General features: G+C 44.3%; 1 long non-coding RNA gene across 1 annotated transcript; it reads left to right on the forward strand.

The window, feature by feature from the left end:
- Window positions 1–13,489: 13,489 nt before the first annotated feature.
- Window positions 13,490–19,328, forward strand: LOC117509832. The gene is made up of 3 exons (XR_004560552.1): window positions 13,490–13,602; window positions 18,467–18,469; window positions 19,318–19,328. It is a non-coding gene; the product is annotated as an uncharacterized LOC117509832 (long non-coding RNA).
- The last annotated feature ends 4,403 nt before the right edge of the window (window positions 19,329–23,731 follow it).

The following is a 23,731-nucleotide window of genomic DNA, read 5'->3' on the forward strand; positions in this document are numbered from 1 at the left end:
GGAAATAAATGCATGAATTAGTTTTTCAGCATCACTCTGAGACAAGACCTTTCTGATTTTAGAGATATTGCGTAAATGCAAAAAGCAGTCCTACATATTTGTTTAATATGCACTTTGAATGACATATCCTGATCAAAAATGACTCCAAGATTTCTCACAGTATTACTAGAGGTCAGGGTAATGCCATCCATCCAAAGTAAGGATCTGGTTAGACACCATGTTTCTAAGATTTGTGGGGCCAAGTACAATAACTTCAGTTTTATCTGAGTTTAAAAGCAGGAAATTAGAGGTCATCCATGTCTTTATGTCTGTAAGACAATCCTGCAGTTTAGCTAATTGGTGTGTGTCCTCTGGCTTCATGGATAGATAAAGCTGGGTATCATCTGCGTAAATGAAAATTTAAGCAATACTGTCTAATAATACTACCTAAGGGAAGCATGTATAAAGTGAATAAAATTGGTCCTAGCACAGAACCTTGTGGAACTCCATAATTAACTTTAGTCTGTGAAGAAGATTCCCCATTTACATGAACAAATTGTAATCTATTAGACAAATATGATTCAAACCACCGCAGCGCAGTGCCTTTAATGCCTATGGCACATAGTCCATCACACATTCTGCTCTCATTCCTGTCTTTTTGTTAGTATCATCCCTCTACAGTAAGCCACTCAACATAGCTGGTGTCACTATTATCTTGTAGACTTTTCCTTTCACTCTTGCAAATACTTTTTTTTATTGAAAAATCACTCCTGCCACCTTTCTCCAACCACTCCACCCTGCCTGCACTTTCTTTCTCATCTCTATACCACAGTCTGTTATTTTGGATAGTTGTTCCCAAGTATGAGAACTCCTCTACCCAAACCACCTCCACTCCTTCCAGAAGGTTCCTTGAACCAGGAACCTTCTGGAAACAAGTGCACTGACCACTTGGCCACCACCTTGCCCAAATACAAAGAGTATGGTAAAGTATGGTCAATCTTTTTGAAGTAGATAGTTATCAGAAAATGATTGAGTGTGCACCCTGCGATAGACTGATGTCCTGTCCAGGGTGTACCCTGCCTCACGCCCATTGACTGCTAGGCTATGACTACTGGGATATGCTCCAGCACCACATGACCTTTAAGCGGTGTAAGTGGGTATAGAAGAATGAATGGGATGGGTGACTGAGTGTACAGCAAGGAGACTAGTGAAGGAAGAAACCAAGATTCTCATGACAACTATTAAGGAGTTCCAGGGTTTTGTGAGTGAAACTGAAGAAAATATGCATAGTGCGAAGGCGTATTTGCTGAATCTGATGTGGCATATTCATATGAGCAAACAGTTGAAGTGAAATTTCATATAAGAATCTGAAAATGTTCTTGTACAATGCCCAATGTAGATTCTTTACTTTTAACTTTGCTTTGAAAAACTGTAGTAGATGTGACATATGGCAAACATCTGTGTGATGCTCCTCTCAACAACCAGCACTGCCCTCCAGCACCACAAGGCTGACTCTATTATCAATGAATACTGCTGGCAATTAAGTGAAGGTTGCAGGTGACAGCACATTCTTGATAGTTCATTTGCAGAGCAAGACTTTGTGCTGTCCCGGGAGGACCTGCTGTGACACAGTTCAAAGCTCTGTCGCTCTCCGTGTCAATATTTACTTTATTTACGACAGTCAAGTTTGATGCTGTGAATACAAATGATGTTTTTCACATAAAGAATTCAGTGGAAAAGGGCGGATTGTCCCCTCTGTGTCAGGGGAGAGTTATGGCCACAAGTGGAGGGGTTCATGTATTTTGGCATCCTGATACAAGTCAAACAAATGAGGTTCCTGTGCTGGGTATTTGGACTTATACTCAAGGAAAGGGTGAGAAGCTCAACTATGTAAGAGGGACACAGAGTACAGCCGCTGCTCCTTTTGGATTGAAATGAGCCAGCTGAGTGGTTCAAGCACTTCAGAATCAGAAACAAATTTATTGCCAAGTTCTCACATATAATGAATTTGATCTGGTGTCATTGGTGCATAAACAACAATAAAAGAAAGGGGGGAAAATACTTCTGTAAGAATTGGTGCATAAACAACAGTAACAGAAAGGAAAAATACTTTGGTAGGATGTAAAGGAGACAAATGGGTAAAACTATGTTTACTAGGGCTGAGCCTTGGATAAAGCATTTTTGACAAGCACGAGCAAGATACGAGCAAAACTCGGCAATATCTGTGCTCGTGCTGAAGGAAAATCCTGATTGGCTAATTGACTGTCTTCACACTCTGTGATTGGCCACCCACACACAGCGCCTCCGCTCCCTACACAGACACCTCTCTCTGGAGCCTCTGGCGCACACACACACACACACACACACACACACACACTTTTTCTCCCCCTCAAACTCTCTCATCACAGTTCATAAAAGGACAAAAAGGACACAAGTCCTGCTCACAGACTGATTGCCAGAGACAGGACATGTCCACATTAACTATAACTCCAGACATCTCCACATTTACTCACCAACGGTTCGTTCGCGCGCGCGCATCTCATGGTCAAAGGAGGAAAGATACACTATAACAGAACTCAGAGCATAGACCTGCAGCTCAGCACAAGAACAAATACAACCCCTGGCAAAAATTATGGAATCACCGGCCTCGGAAGATGTTCATTCAGTTGTTTAATTTTGTAGAAAAAAAGCAGATCACAGACATGACACAAAACTAAAGTCATTTCAAATGGCAACTTTCTGGCTTTAAGAAACACTATAAGAAAGCAAGAAAAAAGATTGTGGCAGTCAGTAATGGTTACTTTTTTAGACCAAGCAGAGGAAAAAAATATGGAATCACTCAATTCTGAGGAATAAATTATGAAATCACCCTGTAAATTTTTATCCCCAAAACTAACACGTGTATCATATCAGATCTGCTCGTTAGTCTGCATCTAAAAAGGAGTGAACACACCTTGGAGAGCTGTTGCACCAAGTGGACTGACATGAATCATGGCTCCAACACGAGAGATGTCAATTGAAACAAAGGAGAGGATTATCAAACTCTTAAAAGAGAGTAAATCATCATGCAATGTTGCAAAAGATGTTGGTTGTTCACAGTCAGCTGCGTCTAAACTCTGGACCAAATACAAACAACATGGGAAGGTTGTTAAAGGCAAACATACTGGTAGACCAAGGAAGATATCAAAGCGTCAAGACAGAAAACTTAAAGCAATATGTCTCAAAAATTGAAAAATGCACAACAAAACAAATGAGGAATGAATGGGAGGAAACTGGAGTCAACGTCTGTGACCGAACTGTAAGAAACTGCCTAATGGAAATGGAATTTACATACAGAAAAGCTAAACGAAAGCCATCATTAACACCTAAACAGAAAAAAAACAAGGTTACAATGGGCTAAGGAAAAGCAATCGTGGACTGTGGATGACTGGATGAAAGTCATATTCAGTGATGAATTTCGAATCTGCATTGGGCAAGGTGATGATGCTGGAACTTTTGTTTGGTGCCGTTCCAATGAGATTTATAAAGATGACTGCCTGAAGAGAACATGTAAATTTCCACAGTCATTGATGATATGGGGCTGCATGTCAGGTAAAGGCACCGGGGAGATGGCTGTCATTACATCATCAATAAATGCACAAGTTTACGTTGATATTTTGGACAATTGAAAGGATGTTTGGGGATGATGAAATCATTTTTCAAGATGATAATGCATCTTGCCATAGAGCAAAAACTGCGAAAACATTCCTTGCAAAAAGACACGTAGGGTCAATGTCATGGCACAGGGTCAATGTCAACGAGCAGATCTGATTTGATGCAGGTGTTTTGAGGATGAAAATTTACAGGGTGATTCCATAATTTTTTCCTCAGAATTGAGTGATTCCATATTTTTTTCCTCTGCTTGGTCTAAAAAAGTAACCGTTACTGACTGCCATAATATTTTTTTCTTGATTTCTTATAGTGTTTCTTAAAGCCAGAAAGTTGCCATTTGAAATTACTTTAGTTTTGTGTCATGTCTGATCTGCTTTTTTTCTACAAAATTAAACAACTGAATGAACATCCTCCGAGGCTGGTGATTCCATAATTTTTGCCAGGGGTTGTATAAAGTAGAAGAGAAGTCAGAGTGCACAGTGTGGCTGCAGCCAAACTGTGCATCTGATTTCTCTGTGCAGAAAACCAGCAGGCTGCGTTCTCACCTCCTCTCTGCCCCCTGCTGCACGCACCTGATGCAGATATTCCTGCGTCGTCATGACGCAACAGGGAGCAACTGGGAGCAGCCCCGGTGTGAAAGGGGTTTTAGCTTGGCTTGATTCTACCTCATGTTGCTCTCTCAGTACTCCTTAGGTTTTCTTCAGTTCGCCTCTATTTTGGTTTGTATGGCATTTAAATTTACTTGGTGAACTTATTTCGTAACATACATGGTGCATTTGATAAGACAGAGCTGAAAACGGCTCGTGTTGTGTTGGTCACTGCCTCTACTCCGGTCTGTTTTTTGTTGTTGTTGTTTAACCATTTGTTTGCTCTTTTGGCTGGTGATATAAAGTCAATTGGAAAACTTTGCTCGTACTGAAAGCGGTGCTTTTGAGAAGAATACAGTGAACAAGGCTGACATATTATTTCCCTGTTTGCCATCAGTGGATGTTTGCATGAATCACCAAGTTTACACAGATCATTAAAAAATAAACAGTCTTAGAACAACCTCTCTCTCTCCCTCTCTCTCAGTCACACACACATATGCACACGGACACACACGCACAGACACCTTAATCAACCTTAACTTTGTGTGGAAAAAAATGTCAAGATCTTTAGGTAGTAAAAATGAATAAATAATTGAAAAAAAAATCACAGTTTGATCATAAAAAATATATTATAATAAAAAAAAAGTTGTGTTGAGCATGACAATTCTTGTTCATGCATACTTAGTTTATAATTTCCTACTACATTGAATGTCAGTTCTGAGGCTGTTCTGTTACTCATTAATACACTTAAGAATATTCATGTTCTGAGTTTATTAAAAAAAAAACTTGTTCTGTAAAATAGTTACTTGTTGGGAAGGTGTCGTAGCACGGACCCACAACAGGGGGCGCAAATGAACGGACAATGAGTAAGCCAAAAGGTAACAATTTAATGTTGTGATATTACACAACGAAACGTGTCTTAATTTCACAGTCAATAAACACCAGGTGAAGTGTGGGCAGGCTCGAAGATAGAAGACGCCCGACTTGAGAGAAGCCGCGTCCCACACGGCTTCCACCACCAACGGCCTGAAGAACACCGGAGCCGTCAAGTCCCGAGTCCCCAGGTGGCCTCTGTCTTCGACTGTCGACCCTGGTACTGCTGGCAGAAAGCAGAAATATGATGTGTGAGTCCGCACACTCAGTAATCTATAGTCCAGATACCGTTAGGAGGGAGCACCTCCACCTCCAAATCACACACACTCGTGCAGCTCCTGTTTGTCCCTCTTCTGGGTCTTCACAGGAATGCGACTGCACACAGAACAAAGTTAGACAGCGTATTAGTCAGCAGAGAAATTACCTTGGTTCTGGTAGTCGATTTCTCGGCGGGGAGGTGGAGTTGCAGTCCGGTTTTTATGGTAGTGATGATAACGAGTGACAGCTGGTGCAGAGGATGAGTGACAGCTGTCACTTCTTCTGGGTCTGGCGCCCTCTCGTGCTTGGAGCCCGCACTCCAAGCAGGGCGCCCTCTGGTGGTGGTGGGCCAGCAGTACCTCCTCTTCAGCGACCCACACAACAGGACCCCCCCCTCAACGGGCGCCTCCTGGCGCCCGACCAGGCTTGTCCGGATGTCTTGTGTAGAATTCGGCCAGGAGGTCCGGGTCCAGGATGAAGCTCCTCTTCACCCAGGAGCGTTCTTCAGGTCCATACCCCTCCCAGTCCACCAGATATTGGAAACCCCGGCCCTTACGACGGACGTCCAGGAGCCTGCGGACTGTCCAGGCAGGCTCCCCGTCAATGAGCCGGGCAGGAGGCGGCGTAGGTCCCGGAGTACAGAGGGGCGAGGTGTGGTGTGGTTTGAGACGGGAGACATGAAAGACAGGGTGAATCCGCAGTGAAGCTGGGAGTTGTAGCTTCACTGCGGCCGGGTTGATGATCTTGAGGATACGAAAGGGTCCGATGAATCTGTCCTTCAGTTTTGGGGAGTCGACACACAAAGGGATGCCCTTGGTCGAGAGCCACACCTCCTGCCCGGGCTGGTATGTTGGGGCCGGGGAATGTCGGCGGTCCGCATGGGTCTTGGCCCTCGTCCGGGCTTTTAACAGGGCAGAGCGGGCGGTCCGCCACACCCGGCGGCACCTCCTGAGGTGGGCCTGGACCGAGGGCACACCGACCTCTCCCTCCACCAGCGGGAACAATGGGGGCTGGAACCCCAAACATGCCTCAAAAGGGGAGAGGCCGGTAGCAGATGAGACTTGGCTGTTATGGGCATACTCGATCCAGGCCAGATGGTGACTCCAGGCCGCCGGGTGCGCGGAGGTGACGCAGCAAAGGGCCTGTTCCAACTCCTGGTTAGCCCGCTCTGCCTGGCCGTTGGTCTGGGGGTGGTACCCAGACGAGAGACTCACGGTGGCCCCCAGCTCCTTACAGAAACTCTTCCACACCTGCGAAGAGAACTGGGGACCACGATCTGAAACGATGTCCGATGGTATCCCATGCAGCCGCATGACGTGGTGGACCAGAAGGTCTGCCGTCTCCTGGGCTGTCGGGAGCTTCGGGAGGGCCACGAAGTGGGCCGCCTTGGAGAACCGGTCCACTATCGTGAGAATAACGGTGTTGCCCTGGGACGGCGGGAGGCCCGTGATGAAGTCCAGGCCGATGTGAGACCAGGGGCGATGAGGCACCGGCAGGGGCTGGAGGAGTCCCGTCGTCCTCCGATGGTCTGCCTTGCCCCTGGCGCAGATGGTACAGGCCTGGACGTAGTCCCGGACGTCGGTTTCCAGGGACGCCCACCAGAAGCGCTGCTGGACTACTGCCACGGTCCTACGCACTCCGGGATGACAGGAGAGCCTGGACCCGTGACAGAAGTCCAATACGGCAGCTCTTGCCTCTGGTGGGACAGTCTGTTCTTGGGGCCAGTCCCCGGGTCCGGGCTCCTTGTCAGGGCCTCCCGGACGGTCTTCTCCACGTCCCAGGTGAGGGTGGCCACGACAGTGGACTCGGGGATGATGGTCTCGGTGGGGTTCGACAGCCCCGCTTTGGCTTCTTCTTCGTGTACCCGGGACAATGCATCTGGTTTTTGGTTCTTGGTCCCGGGGCGATACGTGATCTGGAAGTCAAAGCGCCCGAAGAACAGAGACCAGCGGGCTTGCCTGGGGTTCAGCCGCTTGGCGGTCCGGATGTACTCCAGGTTCCGATGGTCAGTGAAAACCGTGAAGGGCAACGATGCCCCCTCCAGCAGGTGTCTCCACTCTTCAAGAGCCTCCTTCACCGCAAGAAGTTCCCGATTGCCGACGTCATAGTTCTGTTCAGCTGGGGTCAACCTGCGGGAATAAAAGGCACAAGGATGGAGGACTTTATCAGCCTCCACGCTCTGGGACAGCACGGCTCCTATCCCTGAGTCAGAGGCGTCCACCTCTACTATGTACTGGCGATCAGGATCAGGCTGCACCAGAACTGGTGCAGTCGAGAACCGGCGTTTCAACTCCTGGAACGCGGCTTCGCACCGATCCGACCAGGCGAAGGGGACCTTGGTGGAGGTCAGGGCAGTCAGGGGGCTAACTACCTGACTGTAACCTTTAATGAACCTCCTGTAGAAATTTGCAAAGCCTAGGAACTGCTGTAGTTTCCTGCGGCTTGTTGGTTGGGGCCAATCTCTCACCGCCGCAACCTTAGCCGGATCAGGGGCGACGGAGTTGGAGGAGATGATGAACCCCAGGAAGGACAAAGAAGTGCGGTGGAACTCGCACTTCTCGCCCTTCACAAACAGCCGGTTCTCCAACAACCGCTGTAGGACCTGACGTACATGCTGGACATGGGTCTCAGGGTCCAGGGAAAAGATGAGTATATCGTCCAGATATACGAAGACGAACCGATGCAGGAAGTCCCGCAAGACGTCATTTACCAAAGCTTGGAACGTCGCGGGGCGTTAGTGAGGCCGAACGGCATGACCAGGTACTCAAAATGACCTAACGGGGTGTTGAATGCCGTCTTCCATTCGTCTCCCTTCCGGATCCGAACCAGGTGGTACGCGTTTCTAAGATCCAATTTTGTGAAAATTTGGGCTCCATGCAGGGGCAGTGAACACTGAATCTAACAGAGGTAACGGGTATCGGTTGCGAACCGTGATCTCGTTCAGCCCTCTGTAATAAATGCATGGACGGAGTCCGCCGTCTTTCTTGCCCACAAAAAAGAAACCAGCACCCATCGGGGAGGTGGAGTTCCGGATCAGCCCGGCAGCTAAGGAGTCCCGGATGTAGGTCTCCATTGATTCGCGTTCCGGACGTGAGAGGTTGTACAGCCTGCTGGACGGGTACTCAGCGCCCGGGACCAAATCGATGGCACAATCATACGGTCGGTGCGGGGGAAGAGTGAGTGCCAGATCTTTGCTGAAAACGTCAGCAAGATCGTGGTACTCCTTTGGCACCGCCGATAGATTGGGGGGAACTTTGACCTCCTCATTAGCCGTAGTGCCGGGAGGAACCGAGGATCCTAAGCACTCCCGGTGGCAGGTTTCGCTCCACTGCGTCACAACCCCAGACGGCCAATCAATCCGGGGATTGTGCTTCACCATCCATGGAAAGCCCAAAATCACTCGGGAGGTAGAAGGTGTTACATGGAACACTATCTCCTCCCTGTGATTCCCAGACACAACCAAAGTCACTGGTTGTGTCTGATGTGTGATTAATGGAAGCAGGGTGCCATCTAGTGCTCGCACCTGCAATGGTGCCGGCAGAGCCACCAGAGGGAGCCCTACTTCCTTTACCCATCTGCTGTCCAGCAGATTCCCTTCAGACCCTGTGTCTATCAGTGCTGGGGCATGAAGGGTTAAATCCCCACAAAGGATTGTTACTGGGATTCGTGCAGATTTGCGGGGTTTTCCCGCGTGCGTGTTATGACCCACCCTTAGCCCAGTTTCTAAGGACGGACGTTGTAGTTTGACCGTTTTAGGGCAGTCCTTCTGCATGTGCTCACAAGAGCCGCAGACGAAACACTCCCCGTGGGCCAGCCTCCTTTGTCTGATGTTTGACTTTAATTTGGCCCTACTCGTGTCCCTAGCCTCCTCAGCAGGGGGAGCTGTAGCCACACGGAGCTCTCTGGCAGTGAAGCGTGGGGACGACGTCACCTTGTCGGAACCGGAAGGGGGAGGGACGACTCGTGCCCGGTCATGCCTCCCGGCCCGCTCCCGACGATGCTCGCTTAAACGGTTGTCTAAACGTATAACCAAATCGATCAGCCCGTCAAATTCCCGCGGTTCCTCCTTGGCCAGTAGGTGCTCCTTGAGGACCGGGGACAGTCCATTTACAAAGGCGGCGCGGAGCACAACGTTATTCCAGCCGGACCTCGCTGCCGCGATGCGGAAGCCGACTGCATACTCGGCTGCGCTACGGCGCCCCTGTCTCATCGACAGCAGCACGTTCGAAGCGGTCTCGCCTCTGTTGGGATGATCAAACACCTGTTTGAATTCCCGTACAAACCCAGCATAAGACGTTAGGAGCCGTGAATTCTGCTCCCAAAGCGCCGTAGCCCATGCGCGTGCCTCTCCTCGAAGCAAATTAATAACATAAGCCACCCGGCTAGCGTCCGATGCGTACATGACGGGGCGCTGTGAAAAGACGAGCGAACACTGCATAAGGAAGTCCGCGCACGTCTCGACACAGCCCCCGTACGGTTCCGGAGGGCTTATGTATGCTTCAGGGGATGGTGGGGGGGTTCGTTGAACGACCAGTGGAACGTCTAATACGGGCCCAGGACCAGCCAGAGGAGTGGCTGCAGCAGCACCCTGATCGCGCGCTTCCACCCTGGCGGTGAGAGCCTCCACCCTCCGATTAAGGAGGACACTCTGCTCGGTCACTAAGTCTAACCGGGCCTTGAAGGCGGTTAAGATCTGCTGCAGCTCACTCAACCCGCCTCCCACTGACGCCTGCACTCCTGGCTCTTCCATTGGCCGTTCAAGCTGGAGTTGACGCCCCTCGGAGTCCATGACGATGGCCGAGAAATCCTGTTGGGAAGGTGTCGTAGCACGGACCCACAACAGGGGGCGCAAATGAACGGACAATGAGTAAGCCAAAAGGTAACAATTTAATGTTGTGATATTACACAACGAAACGTGTCTTAATTTCACAGTCAATAAACACCAGGTGAAGTGTGGGCAGGCTCGAAGATAGAAGACACCCGACGAGAGAGAAGCCACGTCCCACACGGCTTCCACCACCAACAGCCTGAAGAACACCGGAGCCGCCAAGTCCCGAGTCCCCAGGTGGCCTCTGTCTTCGACTGTCGACCCTGGTACTGCTGGCAGAAAGCAGAAATATGATGTGTGAGTGTGAGTCCGCACACTCAGTAATCTATAGTCCAGATACCGTTAGGAGGGAGCACCTCCACCTCCAAATCACACACACTCGTGCAGCTCCTGTTTGTCCCTCTTCTGGGTCTTCACAGGAATGCGACTGCACACAGAACAAAGTTAGACAGCGTATTAGTCAGCAGAGAAATTACCTTGGTTCTGGTAGTCGATTTCTCGGCGGGGAGGTGGAGTTGCAGTCCGGTTTTTATGGTAGTGATGATAACGAGTGACAGCTGGTGCAGAGGATGAGTGACAGCTGTCACTTCTTCTGGGTCTGGCGCCCTCTCATGCTTGGAGCCTGCACTCCAAGCAGGGCGCCCTCTGGTGGTGGTGGGCCAGCAGTACCTCCTCTTCAGCGGCCCACACAACAGTTACTATTGTGATCAAAAACATTGAATTTCATTTTTAAGGCTGTTCTGTAAATATTCATTCATACACTTCATGAACAAGTTCATGAAGTGCATTTCACTTTATTTACAGCAATTTATAGAGCAAATTCATAAAAAAAAAACTTGTTCTGTAAATAGTTCTCTTACTTTTGTGATCAAAATCCTTGATTTGAATCTCAAAGTTGAAGCTGTTCTGTAAATAGTTTTCAAATAAGCAATACATATAGCAACTTCTGATCAATCCATATCAATTTCAGGCTTAAAATAATGAGGAGGGTGACAAAACGTTTGTGTCCTGTGTAAGAGGGCTCAACCGCTATCTTCCTTGCTCGCCTCAGGGCCCTGGAGGAATACAGGTCCAGTAGGGATGGCAGATTGCACTTACTGGTCAAAATTTTGTTTTGCTTCATGTTTTCACTTCTTTGCCAATGGGGATTCATGCTCACTTGCTTTATCATGGGATAAGCAAGATCTTTCATTTCAAGTTTGTCAGCCAGTAGACAATATAATGAAGCATTATGAAGCAATATATAATGAACTCCTCTTCTTTTTCATGTATTTTTGCTGTGCTGCAAAATGCCAAATATGGAGTAAGTAAGTTCCTTTTGGGCTGCTGTATCCACATGCCAGTGCAACATGGCAGCTCCACAAGGGGACATGTTCCCATGTAGATATGAAGGGCTGATTCTCAGCTCATAAAAACACATCGATTTGTTGTTTCAGGTAATTATACACTAATGAACACGTAGTTGTGAATGCTATTCCATGTCTGCTATGAACCACCCCTAAATCCTACATGCTGTAGCTTTAATTACTAAAAGCACACACAAATTAATTTTCACAATATTTTAATCCTGATCATATGTTTTATGTTTGTTTGTTTCATTTCGATGCTTTGTTTATTCATTCAAAAACAGTTCAGTCCTTTAAATGTACCAAGGAGGCATAGTGCATACAGCACTGCAAAAAGCTTCACAAACATAATGTTATACCGTATATTATGTACTGCCTCTAACTGTCAGGAATTCACATAAATAAGATAAAACAAAAACCTGCATACTATAAAAATACTCGTAACGAACATTTAATGAGCTTAGCTGTGAATAAATAATCCCTGTTCTGCAGCATGCAGTTCATTTAATTGCATTACTTATCAACTTGTCAGAGAAATCCATAGCCGGACAGGAGAGAATTTCAAACAACAAACACAGCTCCCGTGGAGCTCAGTTTCATAACCGCGGTGTTGTCAGATCGTCATGATTCCTGTTTATTATGTTTGAAATTACTTGTCCATACGGAACAGAATGTGTGGATGGGAGACAGTGAGAGAGCGGGGGGGGGGGATCTGCCAAAAAGAAAAGTGACAACACTGGCGAGAACTCAGAGAATTAAATGCATTTAAGGTAAACAGAGGCAGGTGGGGACGGGGAGAAAGTGAAATACCTTCAAGCTGTGCTTTTTTCAGCTCAGTCCTGTTGGCATTCAAAGTCTGCCCTGTGTGGCACTGTCATTATAAACAACACAATCAATATGGCTACTGTCCTGACCACAACACTGGAGCCGTTAGACAAGCGTTTTTTTTTCCCCCCCATTTATCAACCAGGTTGTTGAGGAGAGAGAAAACAGTGCAAGTTTAGAGCTGTAAATATAAGGCACAATAGTGTGATCTGACCTGCATAACGCAAACAGTATGTTACTGCAGGTTACATCTGTTTGGAGAAGGCAGTTCTTAAAAACAGAGTGACTGTGTAAGAAGGAGAGTAATGAGGGAAGCCACCAATACACCCAGATAATTCAGGAGTTTCACGGTTGTGTGGCTGTGCTTGTAGAAATTTGTACACAATGCAACACCATGTCTGTTGCATTACCAATTATACAGGATTTTTTTTTTTTTCAAGGAGAAACTTCAGCTACAGTTTGTCAGAAGGCACATGGGATCATATAATTTAGATTTGTTCTGTTTTCTAGGATGAAAATCATTTTCTGTAAGGCTCCACCCTGAAGCTGTATATCCAGTGGTGGACACAGTTTCGCTAATCACTAATTATCAAAGACAATGTTTTCATCATCGGATTAGCTTTTCAGAGATCTTTAAAAACCATCATCAGACCAGTTATCTTCTGATAAGTTTTGGTCCGATAACTTTTAGACCGCTAACATTTTTGCAGATGTAGGTTTTTATAGTAGACGCGCAGTTCTATCCTCTACAAAAAGTCTAAAGTCTATTTTTTTCTGAAAAAAATATCAGATTTTATTTTAGACCATATTATGATATCATCCACCCCTACTACCTTCCACTGTAATGCACTTTGGGTGTCTTGAAAATTGCTGTAGAAATGTAAAGTAGTTCAATATGACTCCTTTTACTAGTTAGTTACAGGACAAGAGTTGATGGGTTGTTAAATTAGGCTATGCAGGTTTTTCCACTTAATCTTGCCAAAGATGCATTCAGGTTCACATAAGACAAAGACAGACACAACAACAGTCAGAAGAAAGAAAAATAACCATATAACTGTGTATGGACAATACATAAATAATTCCATTACACCAATCTAGGCTTCTGACAGAAATCTACACTGTAATCAATACTGTGCAAATTGACTTTTGGTTATCAGAAAGGTGTGCAGCTCCCTGCCTGTATGGGTAAAGTAGAGTAAATAAGTCATTCATCAACTAGGTCTAATGTACTTCTGTAAAATTTAGCAGGAGCGTTGTTGAAGTATTTTGGAGCGAAAACAAGTCTGACTGCCCAACCAAGTGCCGGTGCCTCCTCAGTTGATGATGATGGAGCAAATGAGCACTGAACTGAACAGAGGTTACACCCGGATCATGGATAAACCATGTTTTTTTAGACTTTGGTGGTTAAAAGACTGTTACCTTTATTTTTAATTTGACATGATACATTTAACATGGTGAGCTTCATTTTGTGACATTATTTAAGTATTTTATTTATTTGTTATTTAAGTATATTTATTTTTATTACAACTTATTTTTATGTAATAAGATGATGTGAATGTCATTTGGTTTTACTTTGTCTCAGAAGATTGCACGTTTTGCACACTCTTACACATCTGTTCCAAATTTTAAAAACAAAATAATCAATGAAACTGGTTAACTTGTTTACTGTAAATGCAGTGTCTTGTCTGTTGATGTTACTTTCAAATCGTTAATGTAATTACGCCACACTTATACATCACTCTGCATTTAGAAGTTAATTCAAATATTTTTATGAGTTTGCTACCCCTGTAAGGTTAAAAACAATAGCCAGAATGACACTGCTATGTTAGCTAATTACAAATAATGCTAATGACGGTGGGTACATTACACAGTGTAGCCTGTGGAATAATGTGACATCTGGTGCTGAAGTGGTGGTAGTGGGGCCACCAAAGGAAATTCTGCTTAGGGCCCCATAAAGGCTTGGGCCGGCCCTAGATTCCTGCTTCATGCTCACTTTATGCTTCACTTTAATTCGACCAAATTCGCACTAAAATTTAAAATACCTTTGAAAATTGATGAATATATGGTTGAACCCAAAAACGATTTTGCACTTAGGTTGCATTAGGTGTTATAAAATGTCATGCTTGATGTCATTTTGTCAGAATAAACTACATTTTCCAGTGAGGTGATATGCTGCCATTTTTTTTTCACTGTGGTTTTAAGGGTTTGAAGTCTTTTCTACTTGACGTGCATCACACACTATGAACTAAACTTGAATTCGGAGGCAGCTGTGTGGGTGAAGGTTGTGCCAAACATCTTCCTGACATGACGTGACAGCAGAAGGTAAATGCAGCTCCCACACAACTACAGCATCCTTTATCTCCAGGACAGCGAACAGCCGGTATACAAAGTGAAACATAATCCAGCAGACACACACAATCTGATGGCCTCAGCTTCATTTTGACAGCTTCACTCCCCAAAATGCACTCCTGCGTTTTATACGTACCTTTCAAATAAACGAGATGCCCTCCCTATACCCTGATGGGATAGGAGAATAATTTCTGCTTACAGGCCTGTACGAGTAAAATAGACTCTTATGCAAGTGTTCTACTTTCTTACTGCTTGGAGGGGTACAGAGTCCACGTTGTGTGTGTGTTCTGGGGTCTGATGGAGGAAAGAGAAAACACAAAGATGATGATGAGCCTGCTGTAATGGATGGGTCACTTGGCCTTTGGCATGAATGTGTATGTGCACACACAAAAGTGCACACTCATCTGAGTGGACTGAATCATTATAATGGACCTCTTATTCCTAAAGAACTGAATGGGAGAAGACACTCACTGAAAATGGCTCCATAAGAAAAATGATTTGAGGGTAAATCGTTTTTATGTGTGGCTTCTCATTGAAGTGCTGAAATGGCCTTTACCCGCCAGACATCACTAATCACCGCACAGCTCCACAGAAATTACTAATGTTCATGATTAAAACCTGGGGGCAAAATCTGATTTGAAAGCAGGCTGGTTTTATACAAGTAGCCCAGACTAGATTTCTTCTAAATGTAATCATTTTAGAAATGTTGATAAGAGAAACTATATCACCACCATTCATTTCTAGTAACACTGAAAAGAAAGATTTCTTATTTCACATAGCAGATTGGACGTCATTGTATTATTATTTTATGATACATTAAGCCAAGGAAAAGTGGAGTTTTTCTTTGTCCATGGATGGGTTTGTTGAGTAAGGACAAAAATAGTTGCAAATTTAATGCTGCAGTATGTAGAATTTGGTGTCATCTAGTGGTGAGGATGCAAATTACATCATGCTATCATGCGATTTTGTCTGCCTTCACGTTTTTGTTTCTACTAGGGCTAGACCATCTAATCCTGTTATTGTTGTAAATAATATTGAGAGTACGTCGAAAAATAAAGTTAATTATGTGGGTCATGAACTTCATGAGTTATTATTTATTGATAAGGTGTGCAATAGTGATAATAATGTCGTAAGTACAATTAGTAATATGCACCTGTTAGACTCCCATTCCGTAATTGGTGCTAACAGGAGATATCTTTTGTATAAATTTGAGTGTGATATTACTAAGGGCTCCTTCACACATAACACAAAGAAGAAAATCCGCAATCCAAAAACGAAATTTGGAACCTCAAAACATTCCACCTGCTGTCAGGAGGGACTCACGGTCGAACAGGTGTGCGCGATACCGCAGCCACAGTTTCAGATGTTGGTCAGTCCTCATGAGGGCATGAGCACCCGCTTACACATGTGCACTTCGTGTTCTCCAACGGAGCTGCAGTCCACAGCGGTCAGCTGGTCCAGCAGCACACTGCACTGGACAGAGACTGGACTGTGGGACCTTCAGCCACAGCTGACAATGTTGGATTCAAGGTGTGTGTGTGTGTGTGTGTGTGTGTGTGTGTGTGTGTGTGTGTGTGTGTGTGTGTGTGTGTTGGTGGGGGGGGGCACACTCCACAAGCCATCTGTGTTGGTGGGGAGCAGACTCCACACACCATTTGTGTGTGTGTGTGTGTGTGTAGGGGGGTCGGCACAGTTACACCTATGTGTGTTGCTAGGTGACACCACACTCGTGTTGCACTTGTGATCACCTGCTGTCTACTATCGTACCAGGTGCGTGAATAGCCCCGCCTTTTCTAAGTGTGCAGCGAGCGGTGTTAGATGTTTGTGTGCGACGCCTGGAATTTGGCCGGCACCTGCTGAGAGGGGGATCGAATGAGCACACGCAGTGCATTCACTGTCTTTCGGCTGCTTGTGTGCACGAATGGTTGTGATGACAGGTGCATGAGGCATTTGAGGTGGCTCCCATTTTTTTTACAAATGGCATGCAATTCCTCCTTGGTGCGCTAGTCAGCTTCAGTCATGTTATGTGTGAAGGGGCCCTAATGTTTGTGCCTCTTGGCAGCATAATTTTGATGAAGAGGTATTCAGACTTGCACAACAAATTATAGAAATCTGTACAATGAGAGATAATTGTGACGTAAATTTGCTCAGCGAGCAAGAATGTACAGCCATAATTACACACCTGTGTACACGGTAAATGTTTGGCGCTTTTTTTTTTACATTATTCATCTATTTTCTGTGTTTTATTCTATTTTGTTGTACAACTTTGTTTTTAAAAGTTTGTAAATAAAGGAAATGCAAACAGTCAACCACTTCAAGAAGTGAACATAAATAATGGTATCTTGTGCACCTTTTCTGTGCATAACTGAGTACATTTAAGTAAAATAATCTGCAGGCAACAGCAGAGATTTAACGTTTCCACATGATTTTTCTTCACGTAGGAATCCTAGTTCGTTTCAACCTGATTCCATTTGTGAATTTGTGAATGGTAAAAATTAATGTAGGACTGAGGAAACAACCCGGTATGGTGTAGTTTCTGGTCATCGTCTCAAATATGGATTTGCATTGAGCTCAACAGCTTCTCTCAGAGTCCTCAGGCTTTGAGATTGAGAGACATCTGGGAAGAGCTTATAGAGCCACAAGGTCATTGACCATGTCTGGCAATGGCGATGCTGTTGTTAGAGAACAATGGTCCAACTCTATAGGGTCCTGATGCTTCCTTCCATACTGTATGATTGTGACACTTGGATGTTAAACAGTGACCTAAGGCCATGACTGGATGTCTTTGGTACTAGGCCTCCTTGGGTCCCACTGGAATGACTTTGTCTCAAACGAGCAGTTACTTGGAGAGAATGAGATGAATGTTACTTGCACTGTGCAGGAACATCGGCTACCACATTTTGGCCATGTGGTATGTTTCTCTGGGTATACCCCAGCACACAGGTACCTCAGAGATCAGGACCCCAGAGGCTGGAGAAGGATAAGGACACTGCCAGGTTTCTCCTGGTAGATAGTAGACTGTTACTTTAGAAATATTGGGATGCACCGGATGTCTGCCTGGGTGGTTACCATCCAAGATTCAAGGCAGTTCCATGGTGTGGCACCTGGCCTGACCTCACTTATTTGCTATGCACAATCTCGCCCAGTTTTTGAAAATAGTCAAACATAGACAAATTGACCAGAGATGAGTACTGGCAGAGTCTCTCTTTTTAATGTAAAATGTAACTTTTTAAGTGAGTTGTGCCATGAAATGGTTTTTGATTGAGTTCACCTCTTCTGTGGTAAATAGTTCACAGATGTAAGTGGAGACTTGCTGAGCTTCACGATGACGTTGCTTCAGTTACCAGGGGATTAATGATATGCTGTACCAGCGTAGCTCCGGCTAAAATATTCTGATGATATTGTTGCATGCTGTTTATTATAATTAGATTTAGATTGCCTCTCTGTTCTCTGGGGGCATGAGGAATTGGAGCGTTTTTAAGCTGCTTTGAGTTTTTTGTTCACTGATGGGTAGCTTTGGAGTTCAGAATAACTTTTCATGTGGCAAAAAAATCTAAAAGTCTTAAATTGAAAATGAAATCACAAACATGCTGAAGTAATTTTCATGTTTTTTTTACATAGAGTAAAGGGCTCAGTGAGTGACAGAAATGTTTCTTGAGCATCCAAGGGTCTGGGTTTATATTTGATTGCCATATTCATTTGATTGTCATATTCAAACCCTCCTTGCTTGCTTGCATCTGCATTGTCCCAGTCCACCAGCCTCAGCTGAGGACGTAACCTGCAATGGACTGACATTCCGCCCATTAGGAGTTGTAGACTCTTAATCACTTCACTCTGAGTCTGTGCAGCAGCACAATGGGTCTGTGGGTCTGCATAGGACTTAAACAGAAGTGCAACATCCAAATACACAAACAAGTGCAGCTGAGCAACACACACTTTTGTGGTTCCAATGGGGTTTGAACACCACACCTCATGAGACCATGCTCTATCAGGCGAGACAAAGGGGAATCCTGCCTTAGTGAAACGAGTAGGAAAATCTTTTCCATCTGGATGTCACCTTGTTACACTAGTATAACTCTATAGTATGGAAAACAGACTGCATTACAATGCCCTATGATGCAGTTGAAGCCTGTAAACCAAAGAAGAAGAACTTCCTGGAAGAATTTGAAAATGGTAGCATTATCCAATTATCCAAGGAACTGCATCAGCCGTCCTCCCGGCAAACTCAGCCGACAGTGCAGCCTTGGGATCACCCTGGAGAACTGCTGGTTTATCCCCTGATCAAGTTGCAAAGGCCAAACCTGGCCCATCAACAACCGATGCCAATCGGATCATTTCATCTCTTCAAGGATCACCTAAGTGACCCCGTTAAAAGTTCCAGAAAAATGTTTTGTTGTTAATGGGTGCAAAGTGGCTTTAAACATATCCATATATTTGTTTGATAATTTTCTTAATAATAATTGGCTTTGAAATCCATCACTAAATTCAAAACAGATGTATTTACTTAATTCCTTAAACCCCCATCACACATATGGCGATTGTGGTTGAACTGCATCAGAATGATGCATCCAGCCATAATCAGGAAATACTGACTTGCGGTCCGAAGACCAACAGACGGCAGTCTGTGAGCATCTACATATTTGGTCCCATTCACTCGACTGCCCAGAGAATGTTTCACATGTTCAACACACATCTAACGGCGGTCTATATGCAGTTTTTGCATCACCAATGTAATATGCATATTATTACCTGATCACCATCTAAACTCCGTAGGAGGTGTGATGTGGAACTGTATCGCCAGGCTGTGACAATGTTATTAAACATGAAACTCACCTCCAGCATGGAACCACGATCCTTTCACAACGCAGAGTGCACTCCAGAAACCACAGCCTGTGGTGAAAAGCCTCACCTGGCTGCAAAAATTAAATCCCATGTGATAATCCAATCGACATCACATCATAATTGAGTTGTGCTCCTGTAGTGAGCAAAAAAGAAATTAAAGTTTGCTGGAAAGGGTCCGTCTGACGCATGGTGTGACTGGAGCAGAGCCCCAGAAGCTGAAAGGTTTTAGTCATGCTCATGCTCCCAAGAACCATTTTACTGAAAAAAGTCTGAAGGACCTAAAGGGCATGGTTAGATGACGAGTTCCAGGCATGTGAGAGGCAAATAAAGAAAAATGATTAAAAAGGCCATTCCATCTTGGAGGGAAAACCATTTTGAACCCTTGGATGAGGACCCATCCACTGACTTCCCTGAGATGCTGGATGACGGTGTGTTTTTGAAACACCACATGAAGCTTGAGTTGGATGAGAAGATGAGAAAAGGGTGGGACATTCAGCGAATCAGAGAGCAGCGCATGTTCCAGCGCTTGCAGCAAAGCATGAACAAGAAAAAAGTTGTCCAGGAGTGTGAGCCAGAGGTTTCATCTTTTTACCCCGACACTGAAGATGTTGAAAGTATAGTGGTCACACCCTTCTTGCCCGTGGTTGCATTTGGGCAAGATTTTACCCAAACTTGTACAACAAAACTTTGAGCTGCCTTGGCTGGATGACTGAAGCCAGTGTCGCATCGAGGTGCCCAAAAAAACAGAAGCTGAAAGGTTTTAGCCATGCTAATGCTCCCATGAAGCAGTTACTCAAAATAAAGTCTGAAGGACCTAAATGACATGGTGAGATTCATGTCCGCGACATATGCATATTATTGTGATCCAGTAGAGACCCCAAACAGGCACCAGTACGAAAATCATGGCAAAAGTCCCACCTCCCCTTGGCTATGGGCCAGACAACAGAGCATGGGAGCTGTGTGAAATAAGACATGTTTACACATTCTTATTGTCATTGTGCCACATTTTTAGTATTTTTGAAAAAAATACACTATTTAATATGAACAGGCTTGCTATTTCCTGGCATCAATGCTATGTATTTACAGAAGAATTGTATGCTAGGAATAACGCTTAAAAAAAATCAGCATGTCGGCAAGGGGGCGCGCAGCCAAAACAAGGGGATGCGGCGCCTCTATATGCTGGTTTAGAAAACCCCTACAGAAGTGTCAAAGTAACGTAGAAGCACTGATAAGAGCAACTGATGTCTGAAGCACACAATTTCAGTTTCTAGTCCTCGAGTCCCATACATGAATACATGATGTATTCATGTATCTTGTCAATGACTTGGCAGTCCAAAACCAAAAATCTGATAAGTATAGACCAAATAGAATAATGCTTGTCACAGTTTGTAAAGCTTAGTAGCAGGGGTGGTGGCCAAGTGGTTAATGCGCTTGGTTTCAGTGCAGAAGGTTCCTGGTTCAAATCCCACCTCCATGTAATGTGGAGTTGCATCAGGAAGGGCATCCGGCGTAAAACCTGTGCCAATTCAACATGCAGATCCACCTTGGATTTGCTGTGGTGACTCTGAGTGCAAACAAGGGAGCAGCCGAAGGGACTTGCTTACAGTTTGTAAAGCTTAAAATGCTCCCCATGGCAATGCAACAGGTATGAACCAATATCTCAGAAAAAAAAAAAACATCCTGGGGCTCTCTGACCTTAAAACAGCAAGGCAGTGAGTTTTGCTTGATTGTTGGTAGGTAGCCAGAGCCTAGGAGTCATTGTTGCATCGTTGTCTGTTGTGGTTCAGGCAAAAACTCACTGAAGTTTCCCAGAGCAAATGCAAATGGCTGATATACTAAGTTGCATACCAGGCATGAGCATTGATAATGATGCTTTCCAGCATATTTGCACGTTATAAGCAGTTGGGTTATGTGGATATAGACCTATAAGACTAAACTATATATATTTTCATTAGCCCTGTGCTGTAAATCAGTGTAAGCAACCTTTTGCAAATAAATAACTGCATTTCTGATTACAGTCGGCAGTAGCTATTAAAATACAGTAAGTCATACTCAACACTGTCAGTGGTAATTAATGCCAAAATATATGAAACAGCAATGCCTATCCTAATTCAGTCTACCATGGGTACTTTTGTGATGAATAGTGTCATTAGGTATATAAAGTTTTAAATGGATCATTAATAGAATTCCTGTAAAAATTTCCAATTGATTTTATTTTGTGTATCCATAAATTTTTCCACAGATGGCTTTTCATTATTAAAACTTTGTTTTTATGTTTGAATTAATTGAGTCTTAAAATTATTTTTTTTGTGTGTATTTTTATTTCTTAAAAATTCTTTTATGTTTAAGACTTTCTGTACTGTGAATAAACTATAAGGAAGTTCCTTCGGCTGCTCCCTTGTTTGCACTCAGGGTCACCACAACAAATCCAAGGTGGATCTGCTTGTGGCACAAGTTTTACGCTGGATGGCCTTCCTGACGTAACTCCACATTACATGGAGAAATGGAACTGCAGTGGGGTTTGAACCAGGAACCTTCTGCACTGGCATGAAGTGCACTAACCACCTGTCCACCACCCCTACTGCACTGTGAATAAACTATGCTGAATATAAACTACTGTTAAATTTAATTTCTTCATTTAATTATTTCTGTACATCTTGAGCATCATTTGCATGCTAAAGGTTTTTGGAAACCTCTTTTGCAACAACATAAAATTTTTTTCTCTTTTATAAAATTTCAGCTCTTTGTGTTAATTTTTCAGGGCTATAGAAACAAAAAAGTTCAGTTGATGTAATAAAGGTTTACAGTTAGCAGTAGCTTTAGCTAAATGTTTTAGCGGTTTATCGCTTAGTGTTATCACAGTTAACTTTTCAGTTAGTGGATTAGCAGGTTTTGAGGCTAACTTTTAGGTTACCTGTGCCCACCACTTGTTAGTATGTTAAACAAAGGACTAATCAACTAATCAGAAAATAACTGATAGATTATTTATTTTAAAAACTAATTCATCAATGAAAAAAAACATTCATGGCTTGTAGCAGTAGTTTCATCAAAGGATAATTTTGCCTTCTTAGTGTGTTTTGTGATCAAGGTAAAGATGAATTAAAGAAAGGATGGACATAATTTAAGAGAAACCACTAAACGAAGGGGAAACAGTTGCACATCCACATGATCCAACACCTATCAAATCAATCAAATGAACGGAAATTATTTCACCTCCAGACATGCTGCAGTGGGTTTAAAAATAAAATAAAATAAAAGGAAAAGATTGGCTTGATCTCCTGCCTGCTAGGCTCACTCTAATGGCTAATTGCACCACTTGACGCCTAAATGCAGATACAGAAAGCCAGCAGGGGACCAGCTCTTCTGATGGATAATAGCAATGTGCATATAAATGTTCTTGTCCCAGGCAGTCGGCACATGGGAATAAGAGATGAGGATCGGGGAAATACAAGAGCAGAACTTACAAAGGCTCCTTTGATTTGGTCGTAAACTGTGTGAACCAAAAGAGAAAATCTGTGGTGCCATTTATGGCTCACATGGTTCTAAAGTTTAGACCTCCAATGGCACTGCTATGCTGGTAGCATGGACTCACATCTTCATTGACCTGCATGTGCATATGTGTATTTTGTAATACATATGCTATAAGTATACGAGGTCTGTCCAAAAAGTATCGTACCTTTTTATTTTTTGCAAAAACCATATGGATTTGAATCACGTGTGATTGCATCAGCCAAGCTTGAACCTTGAGCCCGTCAATTGCGTCATTCGCCTGTGAGCAGGCTTTGAGTGAGCAGTGGTCCACCCCTCTCGTCGGATTTTTATTGCGAATAAATGTCTGAACGATTTGGAGCTTTGCTGCATCAAATGCAAATGCATGTGGCGCCAAAATGCACAACACGTGCATTTTGGCGCCACATGCCCAGATATGTTGAGTGCCCTTGCCCCATGCTCACCAAGCTCCATTTTATTCAGATTCTGGACAGTTATTCCTTTTCCAGACAGTAGTTCGCCATATCATTAAATACAGTGAAATTGAGGGGTGGGAGGGGGTGAAATGGAGGTTGGTGGGCATGGGGCAAGGGCACTCAACATATCTGGGCAGGTGGCACCAAAATGCACTTGCCCACGTAAAAGCTATTACTGCTTAAATGTGGACAGTTATTCATTTTCCAGACAGTAGTTTGTCATATCAT

The sequence above is a fragment of the Thalassophryne amazonica genome, chromosome 5, assembly GCF_902500255.1.
Source record: "Thalassophryne amazonica chromosome 5, fThaAma1.1, whole genome shotgun sequence".
In the NCBI taxonomy this organism is placed as follows: domain Eukaryota; kingdom Metazoa; phylum Chordata; class Actinopteri; order Batrachoidiformes; family Batrachoididae; genus Thalassophryne; species Thalassophryne amazonica.